Raw genomic sequence first — 23,500 nt, forward strand, 5'->3', positions numbered from 1 at the left:
AAGATTTTATTTATTTGAGAGAGAGAATATGAGCAGAGGGAGAGGCAGATGGGGAAGGAGAAGCAGACTCACTGCAGAGCAGGGACCCTGCATTGGGGCTCAGTCTGGGACCTCGGGATCATGACCTGAATGAAAGGCAAACGCTTAACTGACTGAGGCTCCTAGGTGCCCTGCTTCTTGATATTTTTTTACTTGCAGAAACATTAAAAGTATTTGTTGACTAGTTTATTCCGTAAGCAAAGACTACATGTATAGACATGACCATTAGTGACAAAACTGGTGGTGTAAATGCTATGAAATTAAAGACTCACTAGAAACCTGGACTTAACTCCCAGGAGTATGGATTCTCCATCTTCCAGTTAGGCCAGAAAATGCCAGAGTCTCCATTTCTATTAGTAGAAGAGAAACAAAAGTAAATTTCTGGCCTAAGCATGACTCAACAAACCAGGATTTAACATTACTAGAAAATTTAGTTTCTGTCTAGAAAAAATATTCATGAGACAGTTAAGTCTTTATTTAAGTATTAACAACTACTCTAAAACATGTTTTGAATCAAAGACACTTCACTTCTCTTATCCTAAATTTGACGTTACAAGCTGTGCCTCTTTCCTCTGTACCAATCTTCCTATTTTTCTGTAGCTGCTGAAATCTCTAGGGAATATCTCTCCATGGAGACAGAGCCAGACGGCCCGTCTCTCCTCTGTTCTTGAGTTCCTGTTTTCCAAGTAATGATTCGGATAAACTAGAGACCAGTTTCCTTTCCTGCAACTCTGGCAGCTGAAATTAATTCTCCAAAGACTCCTCTTTGGAGGCAAGCAGATGGTACACATGCACGTGCTTTAGTTTTGATTGTACCAGTTCTGAATAATTTAAAGTTCCAAATCTCTATAAAACTACTGTATTCCCATTTCCCAATACAATTTTTTTTTTTCTTTTGCTTCAGAAATTCCTTCCTTATATTTTGACATTTGGCTGAAACTTCGTTCATTTTGTACTGGCTTCATTGTCACACACCTCCTGCTGTTCTTTGTTACAATTTTAGATAAGTATGGCTTTAGAAAACTAAGATGCTTTTAGAAACTATTCTGCTGGTGATTTTCCCCTTACCATTTGCAAAGCATTTTGTATACATAAACAGCACATTAGCCAAATGATGCTGTTATCACAGTTCCTGTTGGTCTGCACTTGGCTCTCGCTTTAGAATTACCCCAAATAGGTTTGCAGAGTTTTATAGTAGCATTATGAGGCATTCAATAATATGTATGAACTTAAGGCATGTTCCCCCCACCACCACCATTTTTGAGAAACAGCCAGTCCTATCTGTGTTGAAGATTCACTGCTGCTCCAGGTAGAACATGATAAGAAGGGAATGTTCTGAATAATCAATCTCCAGGTAGGTTGCTCTATCAGTAAGTTGAGAAGACTTGCCAAACACAGTCCAAAATTTTCTATGTGATCCAGTGATTTGTGAGGTTATCAGAGGCTGTGAGATAGGCAAGTCTTTGCACACTCACACATAAATATGCACACACATCTACAGCTACTCAACTCACCCAGAAATCTCTGCTACTGTAGGCACTAGGGATACTAGAGCAATGATTCAATTCTGAATAAGTTCCACTAAGTTTTATTGCCAGTGCCATCCCCTCTTCCTATGGCTAAGGAATAAGCATGTGAGACATAGTGCTCTATATTAGTGTAAGTCATTATTACTATAGGAAAAGAGGAACTTAAATATATAATCAATTTAGAATGAGATACTAATCTCAACTGTGAAGATGAAAAACAGTGTTAACTATAATATGCACTTAGCCTTTACCAAATGATGTTTGAATAGTGCTCTGTGGTTATCCAACTCTTACAAAAATCATATCATTTGTGATCACCATATTATGAACACAGAATCTAAGCCTCAGAGAGATTTACTGGCTTGGGTATACACGGCCATGCACTGAAGCAAGGATACAAACCCCAGGTACCATGATACCAAATTCTCTTTTTCTCCCACATAAAATGGAACAAGCATAGCATTTGTAGAATGCCCAAACACATTTTATCTGGGAGGACTTTATGTTGTTTAAGAAATATAACTACAGAGGAAGTAGGATATAAAACATATTGGGTTTTTTTTGTTATTTGTAAATAAAATTTGGAAAACAGAAACACAGAACAACTGAAGAGAGCCTCAGAAATCTCATCTATTTGATAGAACACTTCCCTCAGGGACTTTAACAATTGCTATGCAGAATCAACAAATAAATAACGTTCAGTGGTGTTTTGTCTCTCTTGATTCCAACCATTCAAGTGATGTGACTTTGACCACTTCCCTCGAGGGATAATTCCCTAATCCAGCGGTTTTCACTGTCAGGAAGTTTTTCATGTATTCCATCCAAATTGTCTTTTCTCTGACTTTATTCTATTTCTCATCTGTACACCCAATCTGAACACATCACTAAATGATTTCTCATTCCCAGTAGGTTGCACTTTTAAACATTTGGTCGTCTGATGTTTTCTTCTTTTATTTTTCACTTTCCCAAGAATTACACATTTACCTCCAACAAACTTCTTTTTTTAGTCAGTCCCTCTACTGCCTTCATCAATTTTAAGCTCTTCCCTGAACAGCCATTCGTTTGCTAAATGGTTTGAAGTCAGGCATAGGAGGATTATGGTTCTTTACTGCAAGGCTATATTCTAAACATGCCGTTTAAAACATAACCAACATGGATGTGTTTCAATTCAAACAAACAAACAAATAGACAAACAAACAAACAAATGAAACCAGAATGCACAACCTGAATGCACAATTAAAATAAATGGAGGGGTAAGATTTCCACCTTGGGGGATGATTTAATTTCAGGCCTGATAGATCACTGCTTGAGAATCTGATGTAGAAGCAGTTTCTTTTTTCATTTGTTTTCTGTTAAAAAAAAAAAAAAAAAAGTTTAGATCTCTGTGATGTTCAGGCAAGGGTTTATATTCTAGCTAGTTATACTTCTTGCCCATGTCTAGTGAGGGAGAGATATGTCAATAAATTTCAGTTATGTATTTAAGATTTGTTAATAGTGCACACAGGGTATGCCGAGGCACAGCAGAGTGAGAATAAGCCTATGAAGATGAGGCAAGGAAGGCGGGATGGAAGAGGTTTATAAGGTGATGCTTCATCTGAGTGTTTAATAGGAATAGCTTTTACTAAACACCTGGAAACCATTACCAGGCGATGGAGCACCACAAGGTCACAAAACACAGTATTCAAAGAACTATTAACAGTTTTATATTCCTGGTGCACAGGCTGGGGCAAAAATGGCATTTGAGATGAAACTCAAGAATTGGAAAGGGCAAAATGCATGTCATAGAAAGGATTTTGGATTTATTTTATTTTTTTTTTAAAGATTTTATTTATTTATTTGACATAGAGAGATCACAAGTAGGCAGAGAGGCAGGCAGAGAGAGAGGAGGAAGCAGGCTCCCTGCTGAGCAGAGAGCCCGATGCGGGACTCGATTCCAGGACCCCGAGATCACAACCTGAGCCGAAGGCAGCGGCTTAACCCACTGAGCCACCCAGGCACCCCGGATTTTGGATTTTAACTCAAGGTTGCATCCAGCTATGGTCCTTATGTCAAATATAGCCTCACCTCTTTTTGTAAGGAAAGATTTATTGGGACGCAGACATCCCATTTGTTTACATAGTGTCATGACTGTTTTATGCTACCACAGCAGAGCTGAAGAGTTGCAGCAGAGACCACATGTCCTGCAAGGCTGAAAATATTTACTACCCATGTTTTTAAGGAAAAGCTTTCTGACCTCTCCTCTGGGCCTTGTCAAGCGGCTGAATGATCTGAGCCCAGAGGTAGCATGATGATTTCTCCCTTTGGGGAAGTTGAGTTTGGTAGCAGTAGGACTATAGACAGGAGGTCTCGTGAAATGTATAGCCTGGCATTTAATAAGTGGTTTATATCTGTGCGTCTAGTTCATTCCCTTTCTTTTTCTTTTTCGTTTTCAACTTAAACTCTATTTACACTGATGCTACCTGATACTTTGTCTTCCTGCCTTGTCCTCTGGCTTTAATCACTAAGTATTTTACTTTGCCTATTTGGGAGGGTATCTGTTTCAAACATAATACACGACACATGGTTTTAAAAACCTTAATATCTATTCTTGGTTATATGCATTTTCCGTTTTTATATAAAAACAGCACCACCGGCAGCAATACATATTTACTGTTCAGCAACTGTCTATAAAGGACTTTGCTAGGTAAAAACTTAGTGTAACGATGAAGGGTGATCTAACTGATGAAAATATTGTTAAGCTACACATTATTCTACCTCCAGGCTTTTCCATAGGATCACTGTTGACATTTTAGGTCAGATAATTCTTTGTCATAGAGAGCTATGTTGTACATTGTAAGTTGCTTAGCAGCCTAGATGACCTCTACTCACTTGATGCCAACAGCGCCCTCCGTGCTAGTCAGAATAATAAAAAATGTCTCTGGACATCACCAGATGCCAAACGTCTCCTAAGGGGAAAAAACGTGTGCCAGTTGAGAGCTATTGAATTTTTTCCTTTCTCTTCTGTGTTCTCATAGGATGTATCTTTGATAAAAATAACAAAAGACAAAAAGAGAAAAGGTGTTTGATTTTATTTATTTATTTATTTTTTTAGAAGGGAGTTTTTTAATCAGAAAGTTGAGATCACAGGCTAATGGTGTGGTGAGATGGGTTCGGCGTGTGCTGGGTCCCAGCCTCTTCCTGAAAATTGACTTCATGTTGTGACATTTTCAATTCTTGCAAAAATCTCCGTCACAAAAACGAGGTATCAGATTTCAATTGTCTCATTTTTACATTCCTCTGCTGTAGTTTGTTGACCTTTTCAGTATTCTAAGCAAGGTTTTGAAAGAGTTGACCATTCCTTTCTCTTCCTATTAAAAAGTACAGTAACCTGTTGCAGAGACTAAAATGACTGGCCAACTGAGATAAAGAATTTTAAAAAGGTCAAAATGGTTCAGCATACCAGATATTTCACAGTATTTATAAAGCACTTTGAATGTATATTTTAACTATTTTTTAAAATAAAATCTAAATCAATGGTTAAGAGAAAAGTAGAACATGCCGTATGTTCTTCCTAAAGTTGGTCTTACTTCTGATATAGCTTTCTTTGCCTATAGTCACAGAGAATTAGAATTTATATAGCCCCACATCAGAACAATAATTTTTGATACTGTTAGGCAACTGTTTATAGTCTTCCTGGACCTAGGAATATTACGTCTCTGATTCTACTCAGCTATACAGAATTTCCGGACAAAAAGGTAAAACTCATTCAAATAAGAGACATTAAATTTTCTGCTTCTTCAGCAACACTGCAAGAATTTTCATTTAACAAAGTGTCAGCATCAGCAATACCATTATCAATGGACATCTGGTTTTCATTCTCATATACATAGGCAGCAAATTTAAGGTCCAGTTTAACATATTCAGTGAAGTAAATGTATTTAGGAGGGGTACCAGGGGAGGTAGATGAGTTTCTGTACTCCTTTTGAGGCAGAACTGAATTTGAAATTACTTACATATCAAAAAGGCAAATGTATTAGAACACAAGACTTGTAGTCGGGTAGGGATTTAAAAATACAGTGTTTGTGACATATGTAAATGACATCAATTCTTGAATAAAACAATCATGTAAAATTGTGTCTATTTTCTTCGTATTTAGTACCTGGAAGTACCAAGGGATACAGCTGCTACCTGAATACTTTTGTATGGTTATACAAATCCTGAATGGAAACAAAGGGTAGCACTTGGGTACTAAAATGTATTTTCTACTTGAAGCATGTGAAATCAATTTACAAGTGTCATGGGAACTGAGGGAGAGGAGTGGCAAGAATAGTCTAGATGAGAGCAAAAATCATTTTGACACTCGTGTAGCTGTATGTGGAAGGAAAATTATTTGATCCTCAAATTTTAATAATGAAGTTATTTTTGACCTAAGAGTCAACATATTACATCTCCTAAGGATGGATTTCAGAGAAGCAAATATGGGCAGTGTACGTTTTCTGTGGGGGATATTACAGTCCTATCCTTGAAAAGAAGCCAAGGTACAAGTCACAAAACCTGGCTTCCAATTTAGGTTGTGTGTGTTTTCAGTGCATTACTTTAGGTAGAGTTTGTACCTGTTGGTGGCAGATTTTTCTCTAGGGAAATGATATAAATAAAAGCTACATTACTTAAAAGAGAATTTTGAAAAGATATATTGAGTTAATACATTAAAATCTTGGAATCACCTAGGGACTTAAATGCTAGAAGTATAAAAACTTACTCTTAAAAAAACACTTTGCTAAATATCTACTAAATTTCACGCCCCAAATTGGAAAATGTACAGTGGATTGTTTCTCTCTGTCTTGAAGAAGTAAAGGGCCTAAAAGAGTAGTTAGGACAAAATGGAAATACCTTGATGAGTACAGTGTTTTATACTTTTCAAAACAGTGTTCAGCTATTCAGATCTGGTTGATAAATATTTAATTCTAATTGTGGGCTAGATACTCTGTTTGGTGCAGAAACACTGTAAGATGGCCCTTAATTGTGAGTAAGTTACAGTCTAATTAGGAGTATGAAAATTGCACCAGGTAAAGATGTGAGAAGGATGTGACAAGGTATACAAAGTATAGACTGGTATTGCTATAAAGCATTTTAGATAAAAGAATAGGTTTAAAACAGTTAAGTGATGATTTGTGGTCAAAATTGGAAGATCCAGATTTCAAATTCAACTTTTCTGCCTCCCAATCAGAAACTCTTCCTATGACAACCACACTCTTTGAAATTACATTCACAAATAATTAGGATGCAAGCCAGAAGTCAGTGACTAAAAAGAAGCAAAACAGATACAAAGCATAATGGGTGTTGGAAAGTAGAAATAAGACAATGTTATTAAAATTAAAACAAGAGTGAATTCTCACTGATAGCATAGGATGTGGCAGTGATAGATATCAGTATTTCACAAACCATCCAAGATAAACTATGTGTACATATATATATGTGTGTGTCATGTGTGTGTATGCAAATATATTTGCATATATGTTAACATAACTCATAATGTTAACTCATGAAAATAATTGCACTGTATGCAATTTTCTATATACTCATTACAGTACTCATACATCCAATATCCCTTCTTTGAATAAATGATTCAAGGACATTGTACAATAATTCTAAATTTGCTCAAGGACTTAAAAATGCTTTGAAATCCATAATACAAAAAAAATAATTCATTACATCATGGGTCATGATTGAGCAATTATACCAATACATTATCTTTGATTATTGTTCCCAAATTCATTAGATAAACTAAGTAATCAACTGGTTGAATCACTTATTTTCAAGTGATCACAACCTAAAACTGTGCTGAAAAAGTAACAGTGGCCAATTAAGTTACACTGTACATACATGCTAAAATTTTTATGAAGATTTTTTTATGAGCTCTTGTGTTCTGCAAACACTTCTGCAATTAGAGTTTATGACCCAGGGAGATGTACTGAAAATGCTAGCCTGGACTTCAAGTGACTTATAGATCAGTCTCCCCTCTAAAACTCATTAACCCTTAACTGAGTCACTTTCAGGCTTGGTTATCTCATCTGCAAAATAAGGAGAATGAGCCCACTGATCCCTAAACTACTTCTACTTCTAATATTCCATAAATTCTTGATTCTCTGTAATTAGTTCCCTTTCCCCTCCACATACACACATCAATTTATCAAAAAGTTAAATGTTCTTTTCAAGTTTACTTACTAGGCCTTGAAATCTCAACATATTTGAACACCTCCTATGTAACACAAGGGATATTTTTGTATTATAATGCAACAAAATTTGAGTTCAACAGCAAAAATAGCAAATACAAAATACATTACATTTAAAATGAAACAAAAACAAAACAAAGCTCTCAGCAAGATCTGGGCTCAAGTTCAACCATTCATTTTAAGGAACTACTATCTTTTGTGATAGACACACACATTTTCTGTATTTAGCTCATTTTCACATTGTTTTCCATTTATGAAACTCAAGTGACCTTCAAAGCAAAACTATATCCAGAGCACCTAATTTCATTAGTTGCACTATGTGGCATCTGTTGATATTTTAAACTATTGGAAAAAACATCATTGGGTTTTTTTAGGGGAAAATATAGTAGGCAGATTTTTTCTTTCCATATCTCTCTCTCAGTAAGAAAAAAAAGAGAATTTGCATTTTATTTCCACTAACAAATTTGAGTTCTTTTCCTTCTGCTATATACAAGATTCTTTTACTGAATTCATTCCCTGTCCACTCAATAATATGTTTTATTATTAAATATTTCATGTAATTTTAGTCTGCTCAAATGACTCTTGCAAACCTTTGTAAGTTATGAATATATATTATAAAGCTATATCACAGTAATCAATTAAATATGGCTTTACTAACTCTATCTAAAATATTAGAATCTAGACACTCTTTCAGGAAGTCAATCTTTTATTATAATGTAATTAGAAAATTTGTTTCAGCTTACAATGCCTTCGTCCAACTATATATCTTAATAAAGACTGCATGTGTCAACTTTAAAATGAAATTCAGAAATGATTTAGTACTTTACAATTAGAACAATGATACCGTAATCCAGTATGAATCCAAATTTTCCATGAATTCCCGAGTCATCTTTTAAAAAAGCTGATTACTTAGTATTGACTTGCTCTACTAATGAACTTTACAATAAACAATTTAAAGGACTTTAAATAATTACCAACCAAAGTGTTTACATAATTGTTTATAATTTATAGGTAATAATTATATAGATATTTTATAATATCTTGATCTATTCAGTCAAAGTTACTATAGTGAACCAAGTCTTAACATATAATCCTCTAGTCCCTGGAAATAGTCCATGAAATTTGAGAGGAATGTTCTTTCTTTCAGGCCACAGGGGTACTATTTAATAAACTGCCACTTCAGTGTGCTAAATGATGCCCCAATGGACTGAAAGAGAAGACCTGCTTCCAAAACTCTAATTTGCACTGTGGGAGCACTTTACTCACCTGACAAGTGCTGACCTGATGCATCACATTCTGAAATGCCAACAGATTTATGCAAGTATAATTGATGGCAAATGAAAGCTGCAAAAATCTACTTTTTTTTTTCTTTCTTCACTTCCAAACATAAGGTCCCCAATTCACCAGTGTATGATTTTACAAAGCAGACACTTTATTAGGGCACAGGGACTTAATGTGACATTATAATTCAATAGCTCTTTTCAGGATTTATTGTGTGATATGTCTCTGATTTTTTTTCTTAAATGTTGTCATTTAAGACAAATTAAGTTTCTGACAAGACATTTTTTACAGACTTAATATTATGTAAATGTTTTATTTTTATACAACTTTAGCATGATAGATATTTTACAAAATAGAGAAAATGTGACACATTAAAAAAGAAATGCGGAGTCTTTTGAAAAATTCTAAGGAGATATTTTGTTGTAAAAAGGACCTTTAGAAACTATTTCAGACTTTGCCAAAACGGCGACAACCGCTGGGCCATTAACACATCTCCAGCTCTCCGGAGAAGTGCCATTAGTATCATTTCTTAATATGCCTGATAAAGCATTTTAGTGTAATATTAAATATACTCTTTGACACATTCTTTTGGGGCCATTTTAGAAAATGTAAATGAGAGCAACCAATGAAAGATATAATAAGTAATTCTGGTCAAGGCTATTCAAAAGTTTGGGTTGGTCCAAAGAGACCACTGAAAAGCAAGTGTGCCATTCAAATGGCAATTGAAGGGAGGGTTGAAAAGGTTGATGGCACATTCCCCTTGTTTTCCTTTAACCTTGGTCTAAAGTCTGTTTTTATATTTAGCTCCTCAAAAACATCTCTATATTTGGCATTCTATGCAATTTCCAGTGATTGGCTGAATCATAGTATTTTAAAAGTCAAAGGAACTTATAAAGGAACTTATAAAGGAACTTCAGACCATATGATTACAACATCTTTTAATTAAAGGTGAAGAAACTGAATCATAGAAGAAAGGACTCTGGTAAAATATTATACAGTTAGGTAATAGCAGAGCCAGATTAGAACCAGAAACTTCTTTGTTTGTTGCTTTTTTTTTTCTGGAGTCAAACTCACTTCTAAAATAATACTAGTTTACAAGTTTACGTGTTATGTTTTAAAGCATGAGGTAAAGTTAAGGTATAAACCTTTATTTTTCTAATTGAGAAGATCCTATATTTTTTGTTTGATTAATCTGGTAACTCTCTCAAGGGATACAAATAATGACATTTTACCCTGCTTCTTCAGCCTTCTTTAATAGTGCTTTCGGAAATAAAATACTTCTGAAATACAGTGACCCATTGCTAAAGGTTTAAAAAATAAATAAATCTTTATCTAATGGGAGTCATGGTTTGGAGAGGGAAGCTAACATTTCTAGTTAGAAGAACATTCAGTCCCTAATTGGCCCATTTTGAAAGCTAAGGTGGATCCTCTTGATCGTTCAGTGAATAAAAACTAACTGAAGAGACAATTCAGAGTATGATGTAAGGGAGCTACTGTCTTCAGGGTATGAGAGAAAATGTTCTCCCTTTATTTTATGTATTGTGGGAGAAGAGTAAATTAGGAGAATGGCAAACTCTAAGTGTATGCTCTGAATCTCTCTCTCTAGGTAAAAATACCAGAGCTGGAATACATGATCTTTATTTAGGTTGAAGAGAAGCCATTCTTAAATGATCTGTCATTCATCTATCACATCTGCATTTTTGGTGACCAGAAAATGGGCCATAAATGAAAGGTTCCCCATGCCAGCATGACTGGAAATAACACATGGGTAATAGAGGAAGTGTCCATAGATGAGCCTAAAGTGGGTTTCTGGTTTATTCCTTTCTGCATGCTGTATGCAAGGAATCCAGAGGTAGTCACATGCCCAGGTGAAAAAACAGGTAGGTAATGAGAGAGGAAACAGGCCAGCAAAGGACTGTGGTTGCAATAAACAGACCACGTTATTCACTGATTTATAACTGGAAATAAATATTGACAATGGCAATATCCAGATATGAGTGCCAGTATGGCATTACCAAATGCCAGTTATGACATCTGACTAGTCCAGAGACCAAAAGGATGAATGGTTGGATCCACGAGACAAGGTGAACACCAGATCCTCCTTTCTTTGTTGCTGCTGCAGAAATGCTTATACCTACACCCAATTCTTTATCAACCTAAAAAGGGGGTTGGGTAGTAAAGGGAGCATTGGAAATTTACCCAAAAGAGAATATCTAACCTGCAAGATACTTATTTGTATTTAATTTAAAATTTTAATTAAAAGAATATATTTTTTTTATTTTTAAAATTTATTTCATGGTGGTACCTGGGTGGCTCAGTCGCTTAATTGATGGACTCTTGATTTCACCTCAGGACATGATCTTGCAGTAGTGGGCTTGAGTCCCAGGTAGGGCTCTGTGCTCTGTGTGGTCTGACTCAGATTCTCTGTCCCTTTCCCTCCCACTCATTCTCTTTCTTAAATTAATAAATAAAATATTTTAAAAAATTATTTCATGTACTCCTCAATGGAGTATAACTTATGAAAAAGAACTAAATAAAAATAAAGTTAATGATGTAATAAAACAATAATAGTAATAAATATGGGAAATTCATAAATGTTTTGAATTTAGTATAATTAACAAAGGACTTGGGAGGATACTAAAGCCATTAAAACAAAAGATTGCTATAATAAAAAAACAAATACTAAATCTTGGAAATTAAAAATAGGCTATAAAAATTGAAACAGATGGGCTGAAAAGAAGAATGAATGCAACTGAAGAACAAATTCTTGTGTCTGGATGATTAAGCTAAAGGATTCTTTCAGAAAGTTTGGCAAAGGAGCAAGCATATTCTTCCCATTCTAATACTAAGGCAGCCTAGATATTCTGAAATTACCTTTCATTGTTATACATCCAGATGAAAAATAATTTATCATCATAATAAAATAAATACATTGCTGAGCTCAGAAGAAAAAAAATAAGAACATTCTTAGTGTAGGATTAATAAAGAGTATTACAATAACATCAGAGTGATTAACAAATGAAGCCAGGGTTTCCCTGGATTTTATTGTCAGTATAAGACAATTAGAAATTAGAGCCTTGGGGATTAACATTTGTGTACTGGGCAACAGAAGAGGCCTTGAGTGGATTCAAAGGAAGGGAACTGAATTGATATAACAGCATAATCTGGAACACCCAAAGCAGCTAGCTCTTTAGAATAATTTAGAAACAAATAATGTCTTAAATCATAGTTTAGCTTCCCCTAGAAGCTGATTTTTTTCAAGAATTTCAGGAGAAATCAATAAAAAGGTGAGAGACTAAGACAGAAAAGGGAAGAAAGCAAGTAAAAAAACAAATAAAAAAAATTACAACCTGTGAGCAGCTGGAGCCTTATCAGACTGGTAAACTCTGTGAGGTAGAACATGCTCTAAAGTTATTCCATGTTGGATGGGTTGGGGGGTGGTGTGAAGCAACAGGATATATGAATGCACCAACTTCCATCAGTCATTGAGTTCTGTTTCCCATCACCATCAGTTGCCCACGAGAGAGAGGCAGAGCATGCTTCAAAAGCCAGAGAAAGTCCTCAGGCAAAGTCATGCATCAGCTTCTGTGTTCTGTTAGATCCCCGTGGATAAAGATGAAAAAGGAAGGCACAAGCATGTAGGGGGAAAACTGACAGTTTCTCTACACTGTATGTACTAGAAAATGGCTTGCATATGTGTAGAAATTTACCAGAATGCTCAAAAAAGCATTATTCATGGTAGTTAGCACACAGAAAGAATTATATTCTCTAGTCAAGCTCAATAAAATAAAGATTTTTTGTAGTACCCGGTTTCAGTAGTACTTCCAAGGAGACCAAGATGAAGCAGATTGAGGTCTGAGATATTGAAGGCAGCTCTTCAGTCTCTCCTGTGATTTTTGGAAGCTAAAACTAGGTAACTTCACACAAAGGATTTAGGGTGGTATCTAGTGGATTAAAGGCACACATTGTTTCATTTTTTTAAGTAGATAGATACTATGTTATGCTAACTTTAATGGAAAAATCAGAGAACAGCAGATAAAAAATATCACATCTCTGATGCTCATTAATCTATATGAAGTAATTAATTGATCAGATTTCTGTAAATAAACTCAATCAATTATTTGGAGTTGTAATAAAATGGATTCTTCTTTTAACTCTTAACAGATGTGGCCAACATGAAAGCATATTTTTCAGTTTTGATCTTTAGTTTATCTCAGAAACTAAATAATGTGATTTACATGTTTGCAAATATTCAAAATAGCTTATATTTATATAACACTAACCATTTTGAAACCATAGAAATGGTGGAAAATAAATATTCTCTATTTAGCTCATTTTTTACCTATCATTACTGCTTTCTCCACCTAAAATATGGATTAACCTAATTCCAGAGTCATTATGTTGCAAGCATTTTCTTTCCTATAGCCTCAAGGACATTCAGTGATACTGGTCATTCTACCAATAGCATGAAGTAATCGATGTGGTGGAGATTATATGATCTTGAGTTTGGTCAACATTGAAATTGGCTTTATTGCTTTTCTATTTCTAAGGCAATATTTCCTGAAAAAAATTTCAGCAAGAGCTGGTGAGGAAATTTGACTTCACTATCTGTTATATATAGCAAAGTATCACTCATATTTTACCAAATAGCCTGTGATTTTTAAAAAATGAAGACTAAAAAAGGTAAACTCAAAGCTTTTTTCCCATTTCTTTTTGTTTCCAAATATAGGAGATAGCAGCCTTGTTTCTCTCTGCTTCATTGCACATTGTGTTTTAGTTCCTGTTGTTTTCATCATACTTGTTTCAGTTTCTTTCATGACTTTTCGACACAGAACATTAGAGTAATCTATACCTGGTGAAGACCCTTCAGAGCAGAGCCATTTCTGTTGAATGAAGTATCACATAAGGAAAAAAGATTCCAAAGCTGAGCGCAAGTCCAACGAGTGGTTGGGTGGGGGGTGACACCTGGAACTCTCCCTTAGAAAAGTCTCCATCTCAACAACCCTGGAAATCATTTTGAGGGGGACTTTCCTAGAGATACTTTATCTATTCTTTAGTTGCCCTATCTGAAAAGTGATCTCTTCCCCTCCCTCCCTTCAGACTATTTTGTTAAGTTTAGATCAGTCTTAAGGGCACTCATCCACATAATTTTGCATATACATCAGAAATACCTACATTTTGCTTTGGAAATGATGTGATGCCCTCATTCATAAGAAGACACTGAAAATTACTTTTAAATTTATAAAGATTCTCAGTGTTTCAAATTTCCTTTTGGAAGTGAAGAATAATCTTTATTTTTTAAAATAAGCATGTTTATTTAGGGAAACCTTATTCTTCTAGCCTCTTGATAGAATTACCCCCACACTTTAATATTTCTGTTGTTTCCTAAACAACTGAAAACTTCCATTTGTTTTAGTTTCTTTCAGCCACAATCTCTCCTATAGGTTGCCAGAATATTAAATTTATAGGTTCTGTTTGGATATCCTCATATGTAAATATATCAAATATGTTCTTAAATCCAGTGCAACCATAAAGTCAAATAACCCATGGTATTAGAGACACTTTATATGTTGCTAAGAATTTAAAAACATCAGAAACTCTTATTCCTCAACTGCTGTGTAATATACCCTGTTGTATAATAATGGTTCTTAAATGAGTATAATATTGCAGTATATTTTTCATTTTCCCTGGTATATTTGAATTCTTTAGCAAGCTACATATTCAACACTTAGCAACACATAAAATAGAGTAACCTGTTTCCTTCAATATGATTTCCAATTATAACTCAGAATATTCTTTGGAATCATTATATTCTATAATCCTGCCAATTTGCATTATTTACAGTTTTACTTTCCCTTTGGAAGACACAATTCTTTACAAATTCACACTTCATTTTTTGTTTGTAGAAAACAACCATACTGCCAGTAGTATTTTCTGAATTCCTTCTGTAAACTGCTACCTAAATATTGGCGTGGCCAAATGTGCATGGCTTTGGGCAAAGTCAAAAAGCATAATATGTAGCCTGGTGCAAAGATGCATTAAAATTATTGTATTTGTTTGGTATTTACATATGTGAGGTGCTGAACTGTCTTCTTATTGGAAAGCAATACTGTGATTCTTATATATGAATTCTAATAAATTCTGTAAATCTGTAGTATATAGAGATAATAGAAATATTGGGTTTAATTTGCCAAGAACAGTCCAATTATTAAAACTATCTGAATTGTAATTATAATTTATATCATATAATATCATAAGTAAATGAGTCTAATATAGTACTCAACATTGTATATGTTGAAATAAATCTTTCTTTTTCATTGAAAAATTATTAGAATCCAATCATGTTGATTTAGTGGGCACTAAACAACATTATTAATTTAGTACTGACACATACTAATTCCTCTAGTTTAAGCTAAAATTTAATTAATATTATAATAGACTGGAAAGAAAAATTTAAAAGCTGTTGACAAGCAATATATTTTAATGTCACTCTCAAATTGTAGACATAACCCTTTCTGTTTTTGTTAATTCAACATCATATCTCTAAAAATAAACAAATAGAGGTCAGATAAATGTTTAATAATTATATCTAAGCAAAATTGTTATAAAACTTGGGATGGAGAACATAATATGAAAATTAGAATAAGCGATGTTTCTTTTCATACATTAAAAAGCTAATGTTACAGTCTATATATAACCTTTTATTAATATAAATGTGATAGCTCTTAGTGAAAATATCTTAAAGAACCATTTGGGAGGATTGGTTTTAAACATGAAACAGTATGTCACAGTATATACCCTTCCTAGGAACACTGAAACGTCTACATGGTATCTCAGACAGTCCCTCTGAGCCAGACAGGTCTCGAGTGTTCCAATGAGGACGATTTTCTCTCCATTCCCTGTTTCTCTTCCTTTTTTTCTCTATTATCCTTTCATTTCTTTTCTTTCAAACTTGCATAAGAAGCTCTTTCTTTCTGTCTCTCCCTCTCTCTCTCCTTATTGCTTCCAGATTTGCACATGTGTAAACATTTTTGTGAGTGTGCACACACACACACACACTCACACTCACTAGTAGAGAGATTAAAAGCAGATTTTGAAGCAATGCTACTTGCTTTTAAATACTAGATCTGGTTATTGCTAGGTGTGTGACATTGGGAAATTACTCAATTACAGTTTGTCAGTTTTCTTATCTTTAAAGCAAAGAAGATAAAACCTGCCTCACATTTGAATGACTTCATGTATGTAAAACACTTAAGTCAATGTCTGGAACACTGTAAGGTCCATAATAGTTTTTTCCCCCAATTGCATATACATTTCAACATAAAGATAACATTGGATAATATTAGCACATATTCTAGGTCAACCATGGAAGTTTTGAGTAAGATATAGTGCATTTGTGAGTACCTAGGACTGTTGCTGAAAGTGAAGTTGGTATACTCTAGCCTGCTGTTCAGTGAATTCATAGATATTATAGCTAGTTTCCCTTTAATCTACATAACCAAAACTAAAACAGTTATGTGTTTTAACTTGGAAAAGATTTGTAAGGAAATAATAAAGACTATATTTTGGATTGTTATCTTAATATGCAGAGGGTTCATAATGTTGAATAAAATAATGATGGCTCTACCATCATGCTGGATTAATTGTCAAGGATGACTACCAAAAACTGGATTCAGTTTTTTGTTTGTTTGTTTGTTTGTTTGTTTATAGTCGTAATTGTCTAAAACAGTAAGGATTCTCCCCAACTAATTTATTTTTTAAAATAATTATTATACGGTATTATTAAATGCACCACTCTAGTATGTCTTTTAAGATTTGTAGGTTAGGTAGTGATTTGTAGCAGACAGCATTGTGATTTCTTTCCAGGCCCTAGTGACTCTTATTATGAGAATCTACCACTGGTTGTTTTAATTTCCATCCTCAACCTTCTGGTATTTGATTGTAGTAAGTCAGATTCCTGACCCAAGTTTTGACCTTTACATTACTTTTTCTAGGAATCTGAAATTTGCACTGAGCTGTGGTTAGTGTTTTTTAGTGACTGGAACTCAACTGATGCAAACTTAAGAGTTGAGGGGCAAACATATACTTGAGAAAGGAGCTGAGAAAGCCAGCATGTCAGAGAAAAGAATAAAGCAAATAAACCCAGAGAGGTAAAAAGGAAAAACAATACTGTATACCGAAGTAAAATGGTGAGATGATAACTCATAGATTCCTGCTGCTGTAAGTCCTTGATCCAAACATTCTTGATTCCTGGTCATTCTGCTTTTCTTGGCTTATTTTAAAATACCAGTTTGCTTCTAGCATTATATGTAGTTTTATTTAAACTTGTAGACTGCAAGAACAGTATTAACAACTATACTGGTAAACTGAATTTATTGCAATAGATATCTTCAAATTTGTATATTTTTTTCTCATTAGAAATGATATAAACATAATTATGGAAAATAAGTATTAGTCACATAATACAATTAGGTAACTCTATGAATCCATAAGTATAAAATAGCTAGTATTTACTGAACACTTAGTATAAGTTAAACTCTGTTCCTAACACATTTAATTGTGTTAACACATTTAATTCCCCTATAACTGTGTGAGGTAGATATTATTACTACTACTACTGTATAGATGAGGAAATTGTAGTAACCAGGTCAGTCCGTGAGTAATAGGCACAGCTTGAGTTTCAACACCAAAATCACACTGGAAAGCCCATTTTCACAAGCACAATTCATTGTGCTCATATTTCTATATTTGTCCACTGGATTGTTGTTTTATTATATTGCTTAAATCATATCTTTTAAAAAAAATTTTTTTTGGATTTATCTTCTTTATCCGTAAAGCATTTTAAGTAACTCTTTTAGTGAGGATTTGTGAATTACGAAGTCAATTAGTTATAAAGTCAATGAGTACTTGGTTCTTGAATGATAATTGTGGTTAAGTGTAGACATCAAGAATGAGAGTCATTTTTCCATATCAGTATCATGTCTTTGCTCATTTATTATTGCTGATTGGTAGTATGCTGTCAATTTGACATTTATTCCTTTTAGACTATACATATATATGTCTTAGTTAATTTAGTTCTAACAAAGACTGTAGATAAGGTATTTTAAACAACAAACATTTATTTCTCACAGTGTGGGGGCTGGGGTGTCCAAGATAAGGATGCCAGCAGATCCAGTGCCTAGAGGGATCCCACTTCTTCATTTGAAGATAGCCCTCTACTTCTTGTATCCTCACATAGCAGGAAACAGTGAGAGGAGGCAAACTATCTGATTTCTCCCTTCTTGCAAGGGTACAAATCTCATCATGAGGTCTCCACACTCATGACCTAATTACCTCCCAAGGACCTTGCCTACTAATATCAACCCACTGGGTGTTAGGGTTTCCACAAATGACTTTTGGGTAACATAAACATGCATTTCATAACTATATAGTCCAAAACTATGAAACTGTATATATTTAGTTACAATTCTATAAATAATTGTAGAACATGTATCAAGTTATGGTCTGAATATATAAATATATTAAAAAATGTAAATGTTAAATAAACATAAATATATACATATTTTATTTTTTCTGGAATATATACTTTCTCCATGATATCTCTCTGTGTTCATTAGTCTTTATCCCACTTTTGATTTGTAGTGCTCCTGAATATGAAGATTGAAATTTTTGGTCAATTTCGAAAACTTCTCAGTAATTCTTGTTTGGAATGTTATTATCCCATGTCTTCTACCATCCTTTAACTCCTATTAGAATGACTGACAATTCTTATACTGCTCCCTATGTCTCTTGAGCCTATCTTGACAGTATAAATATGTTTGTGACACATACTGGATCATTTCCTATATCTGCTTTTCACATCACATACTTGATCTTTAATGTGTCTAATATAGTTCTTATTCCATTCATTAACTACTTTATTTCAGTATTTTTTTTCCATTATGAGAAATCCTATGGGGATTTTTAAAATTTGCCTTCTTCTTATATCAATCTATCCTTGTAATTTAATTATTTTAAGTTTAATTATTTTAAGAGTACCTTTCATAGTGTTCTGTTATTCTGTGTTTGGAGACACTGAGTATCTCATTTCTTCTATTAATGGACCTTTTCTCATGGTTGTTTTTATACTAGTTGTAGATTTGTTTAACTATAAGCAGAGATGGTCTATTCTATGTGAGTCCTATATGTCCTATATTGGGAAAGTGCTTCCATATTTTATCAGCCAGGTTTTCAATAGCTCTAGATTCTTCTTATATAGTTCTGTAGCTCATAGATTTCATCTCTTGCAGATATTTCGAATTTTTTTTCTGCAATATGTTTTCTTTGCATGAACAAGCACTGGATTTTGTTTTTACATATTTTTTTGATCCCCCACTCAAAATACATTTTAAAGGTTAAGGTTCTCTGTTGCCTCTAGAGGCTAGTGAGTGAGATTTATTTTTTCATAAGCTATTAAAAGTGTAAGGAAATAACATTCCTGACTCTTGCTGCCATGTCTAGTGCCTCAACATCTCTTAGCCTATAGCCCTGTGGGCTAAGTATGATTTGAATCTATTTGGGGAGAACAAAATATCAGATTTCCCTTGCAATTTAAAAAATATATTTGTGAGTTTCTAGCATACTATGTTCCTTTTTTCTGTTTACAATTTTACTAATCAATTTAAAAACATGTTCTATATATTTCACTCAGAATTTCCAAAGCTTAGAGACAGCAGTCCATCCTTTCCAGCTCAGTTCATTATCTTCTGCCAAAAATTCTGTCTAATGTATTTTTCCTTGAAATTATTATTGATTTTAATACATTTTTAAATGACCATCGAATTTTCTAATTAAGTTTGAAATGTTATAAATTATTTCTCTAGAATTTTCCATAAAGTAAATAAAGCTTCTTTTACTAATGATAATGTTTTTTTCTTACAGTAATGCTTCCCATTTCTTATATTATCATATTTCAACTCAAAGTAGAATGCAAGTTAAAAATTATAATCACAGCAGACATTCTTTACTTGTCTTTGGTATTAGAGAGAATTTCATTACTTTGTTTTTAATCTGTAATGGTGGATCTTTAAGATAGATGCCTTATTATTTTAAAAATGCCTTTCATTATATATTTCTCTGAGAACTTTTTCTTTATCAGACATTCCTACTTTTTCTATCCATTTTTCACAATGATAGCCATATGGTGTTCTTTACCTTTTATTTGCTGTTAATAGTATTAACATGAAATATTAATATAGTTTCCATGATCATTCAGTGTTTTATGGACCAAATTCTACTTGGCCAACACATAGTTAATAAATAGTATGGTCCATTTATTAGTATTTTAGTTGACATTTAACATCTCTATGACTGTAATTGTTCATTTTTTCATGTGTGTGTTTATGTGTGTGTGTGTGTATTTATATATATACACACACACACAGACATTATATACATACATATTTGTTTGGGATTAATGGGTTTTAATATATCCGATCACAGCTTAAATATCAATTTATATAAAAGCTGCACTAATTTAGAGAAGTTAATTAATTTGAATAACTTTCCAATATAAGTTAAATTATGTAGTTGCAAACAACTAACTTTTTAAAGTATTTTAATATTTTACCATAATGATTTCCAGGACGGCATCCTCCTATAATTGAAATGGTCACCAGAGGGCGGTCTTCCTATGCCCAAGAACAACTCCCAGTAAACAACTCCCAAGTCAAGTCTGGTGGGAAGATCTGATTGGCGGAGTTTATTTCAGGTGTCTGAGCCCTTGAATCAAGAAAAAAAAAAATGAGAAAATTCTCATAACCGAATTGTGTAAATCAGATATAACCACAAAAGTCTATGAGAACAGGATATGATTCATACTTGCAGTCTGGTTTTTTGCTTATTGTTTTTTCTTTTACTTGTATGAAAGATGTCTGTTGTAATGTCAGCTGCAACATCTAACATTTATTATGTGGCTCCTCTACCTGAAAGAATACCAGATAATACGTTTTCTTGACCATGACACTGAACCAAGACCTAGTGTAGTTGCACAACAATTAAAGTAATTTTTGTAATATCATTTCTATATGTTTTTACAATGCAGACTCACCTGAATTTTATTACCCAAACCTGAGATTCCTTGCTTTCTACCACGTAACAAAAATTTTAGATGTCAATGACTATCTATAACCTTAAAAAAAAAGAAGTTTGGGATGGAGAGAGAATGTTTTTGACTTTTTTCTGTTAGTGAAATATATGCTTTATCTTCCTCTAAGATACAAAAAGGTTCAGTTACTAGAAGCTAAGAGAAGGACATGTTCCCTAGTTATTTTAAACGAATTACCTATAAAAGTCATTCGGACCATGTGGAGTGATTATCATGTGTGACTTCATTATCCTACTGATGAAAGAATCCACTTCCTCTTAAGTACAGGAATCAACAAACACTAGGAAGATGGAAGTCATATACCTTGATTTAGGGATAGACATACCACTTAATATTGTTATCTAAAACGTATGCTCAGGAAGATGTCTTTCATTGTTGATCTTGATGCTGTAAAGAAATGGGCTTAGAGAGAAGCCTTGTTTCCATGATAAGCAGGAAAGAATGTTGCCGACCCCCAGGCAGAAGAGGACAAGCAAGAGTCAGAGAGTCTGAGAGGCCCAAGTTGATGGTTATACTCTTAGTCCCATACAGTTATACTGTCTATGTGAGGCAAAAAAAAAAAAAAAAAAAAAAAACCAAAACAAAAAAAAAACCCCAAATCTGTATTGGTGTAGGGTCCCCCGCACCCCCAACTTGGCACACTGTAGAGCTAATGACAAAATTTCTTTTTCATTGTCACCCAGTTTTTCACCTTTCTTGAATGAATATGACCTTTTCCTTATCAATGAGACTTCCAAATATATTGCCATTGTATTAAATAATTCCTATACTTTAAAATTTAGAACAATTTTGAGTTAATTTTTCTAAATGGTCTGTTTAAGGTTTGTTTCCCCCCTGATTATTCAAGTACCATTTCTTAAAGTTTATCCTTTTGTCTCCACTGAACTCTGTTGCTCTTACATTGAAAATAAATTCACCATGTATGTATGGGTTTTATTTGAAGGTTTTCTATTTTGTTCTGTTGATCTATATATCTGTCCTTATTCCAATATCACAATGTCCTGATTATTTAAGGATTATAGTAAGACTCAAAATCTATAACTATTTTATTTACTTCTAACAGTCAGCTTTTGATTGATACATACATTTAGTTCTCAATTTATTGAGAAGTTCCTCCCTCTATTACTATTTTTATCCCTTTTAGTTTTCTTGGACATTTTTCTTTTCTAGCCTCTCAAGTTAAATGATTTTAACCTCTTTTTTGGTGATTTTAAAGAACTAAAGCATTACATTTATGGATTTTCTGGGTTTTTTTTTAATTTTCTTAGAAAGGTGGTTTTTTTAATTTAACTATCAAATAGTAACAATATGTTTTTACTCTATATTTCATTGATTTATGTTTACTGTCATAATGTTATAGATGTCTTCTCAGATCTTGAGGTTTTAATTTTTGACATCTTACATTGCAGATTTGAATTTGCTATTACTTGGTATATATGGCTTTAAGTGGCCCGTTTTTATTAAGACCTGTACATGGAACTTTATGTTATTTTCTGAAAATATTAGTTAAATATTTCACGCATATATAAAAAATTAAGTTGATCCGTAAGAATGTTAACCCTTACTCACCCCAAGATATCAGAATATGTCCTGTAATGGCCAGAAGGAAACGAACATTTACAGTTTAGATAAATGGCATTAGAGTTGTTTATAATAGCTCATAAAAAAGAAAGGGAAGTGCTCTGCAAAATTTCATCAATTTTAAATATTGAAGTACATCTGCAGAGGTTAAAAACAACTGGCTTATGTATATCACATGGCTTATGTAATTTCAAATGTGCCCAAGGACTCTAATATACAGTAATAAATCAATCAGATAGAAGACATCTGAATTTTGATTTGTGGAAGAGATTTATCAACTTTTTCTGCTTTGTAAGGAGAACATACTGTCATCTAAAAGAACATTTTTGCATATGACTGATGAACATCCATGCATGCCTACAGCAAGGGAAATTTAATTAGAAAAGATTCCATTTTAATTGAAGAACACCGTTGTTTGCCTTTGATTAGAACCCACTTTAACAAAACTTTTATATTTTTTCTCTAGAAACTGCATTTGAGTAACTTCATAAATTCAGGGACATAAAACTTTAAGGCAGGTGAAAGTATACCTGTGGAGAAAAAGCCTAGGCCTTTAATGAAAACAAGACAAAGAATCATTGCCTGTAAGATTTACTACAGATTAACCTCACGTTCATTTCAGGTTCCTTGCATTTACCCACACTCACAGTATCAGGTTTGACTTCAGTTTAAAAATCCATCTTCAGATCAATATTTTCCCAATGTGTGAGTAG

The sequence above is a fragment of the Neovison vison genome, chromosome 2 (genome assembly GCF_020171115.1).
Source record: "Neovison vison isolate M4711 chromosome 2, ASM_NN_V1, whole genome shotgun sequence".
Taxonomy (NCBI): Eukaryota; Metazoa; Chordata; class Mammalia; order Carnivora; family Mustelidae; genus Neogale; species Neogale vison.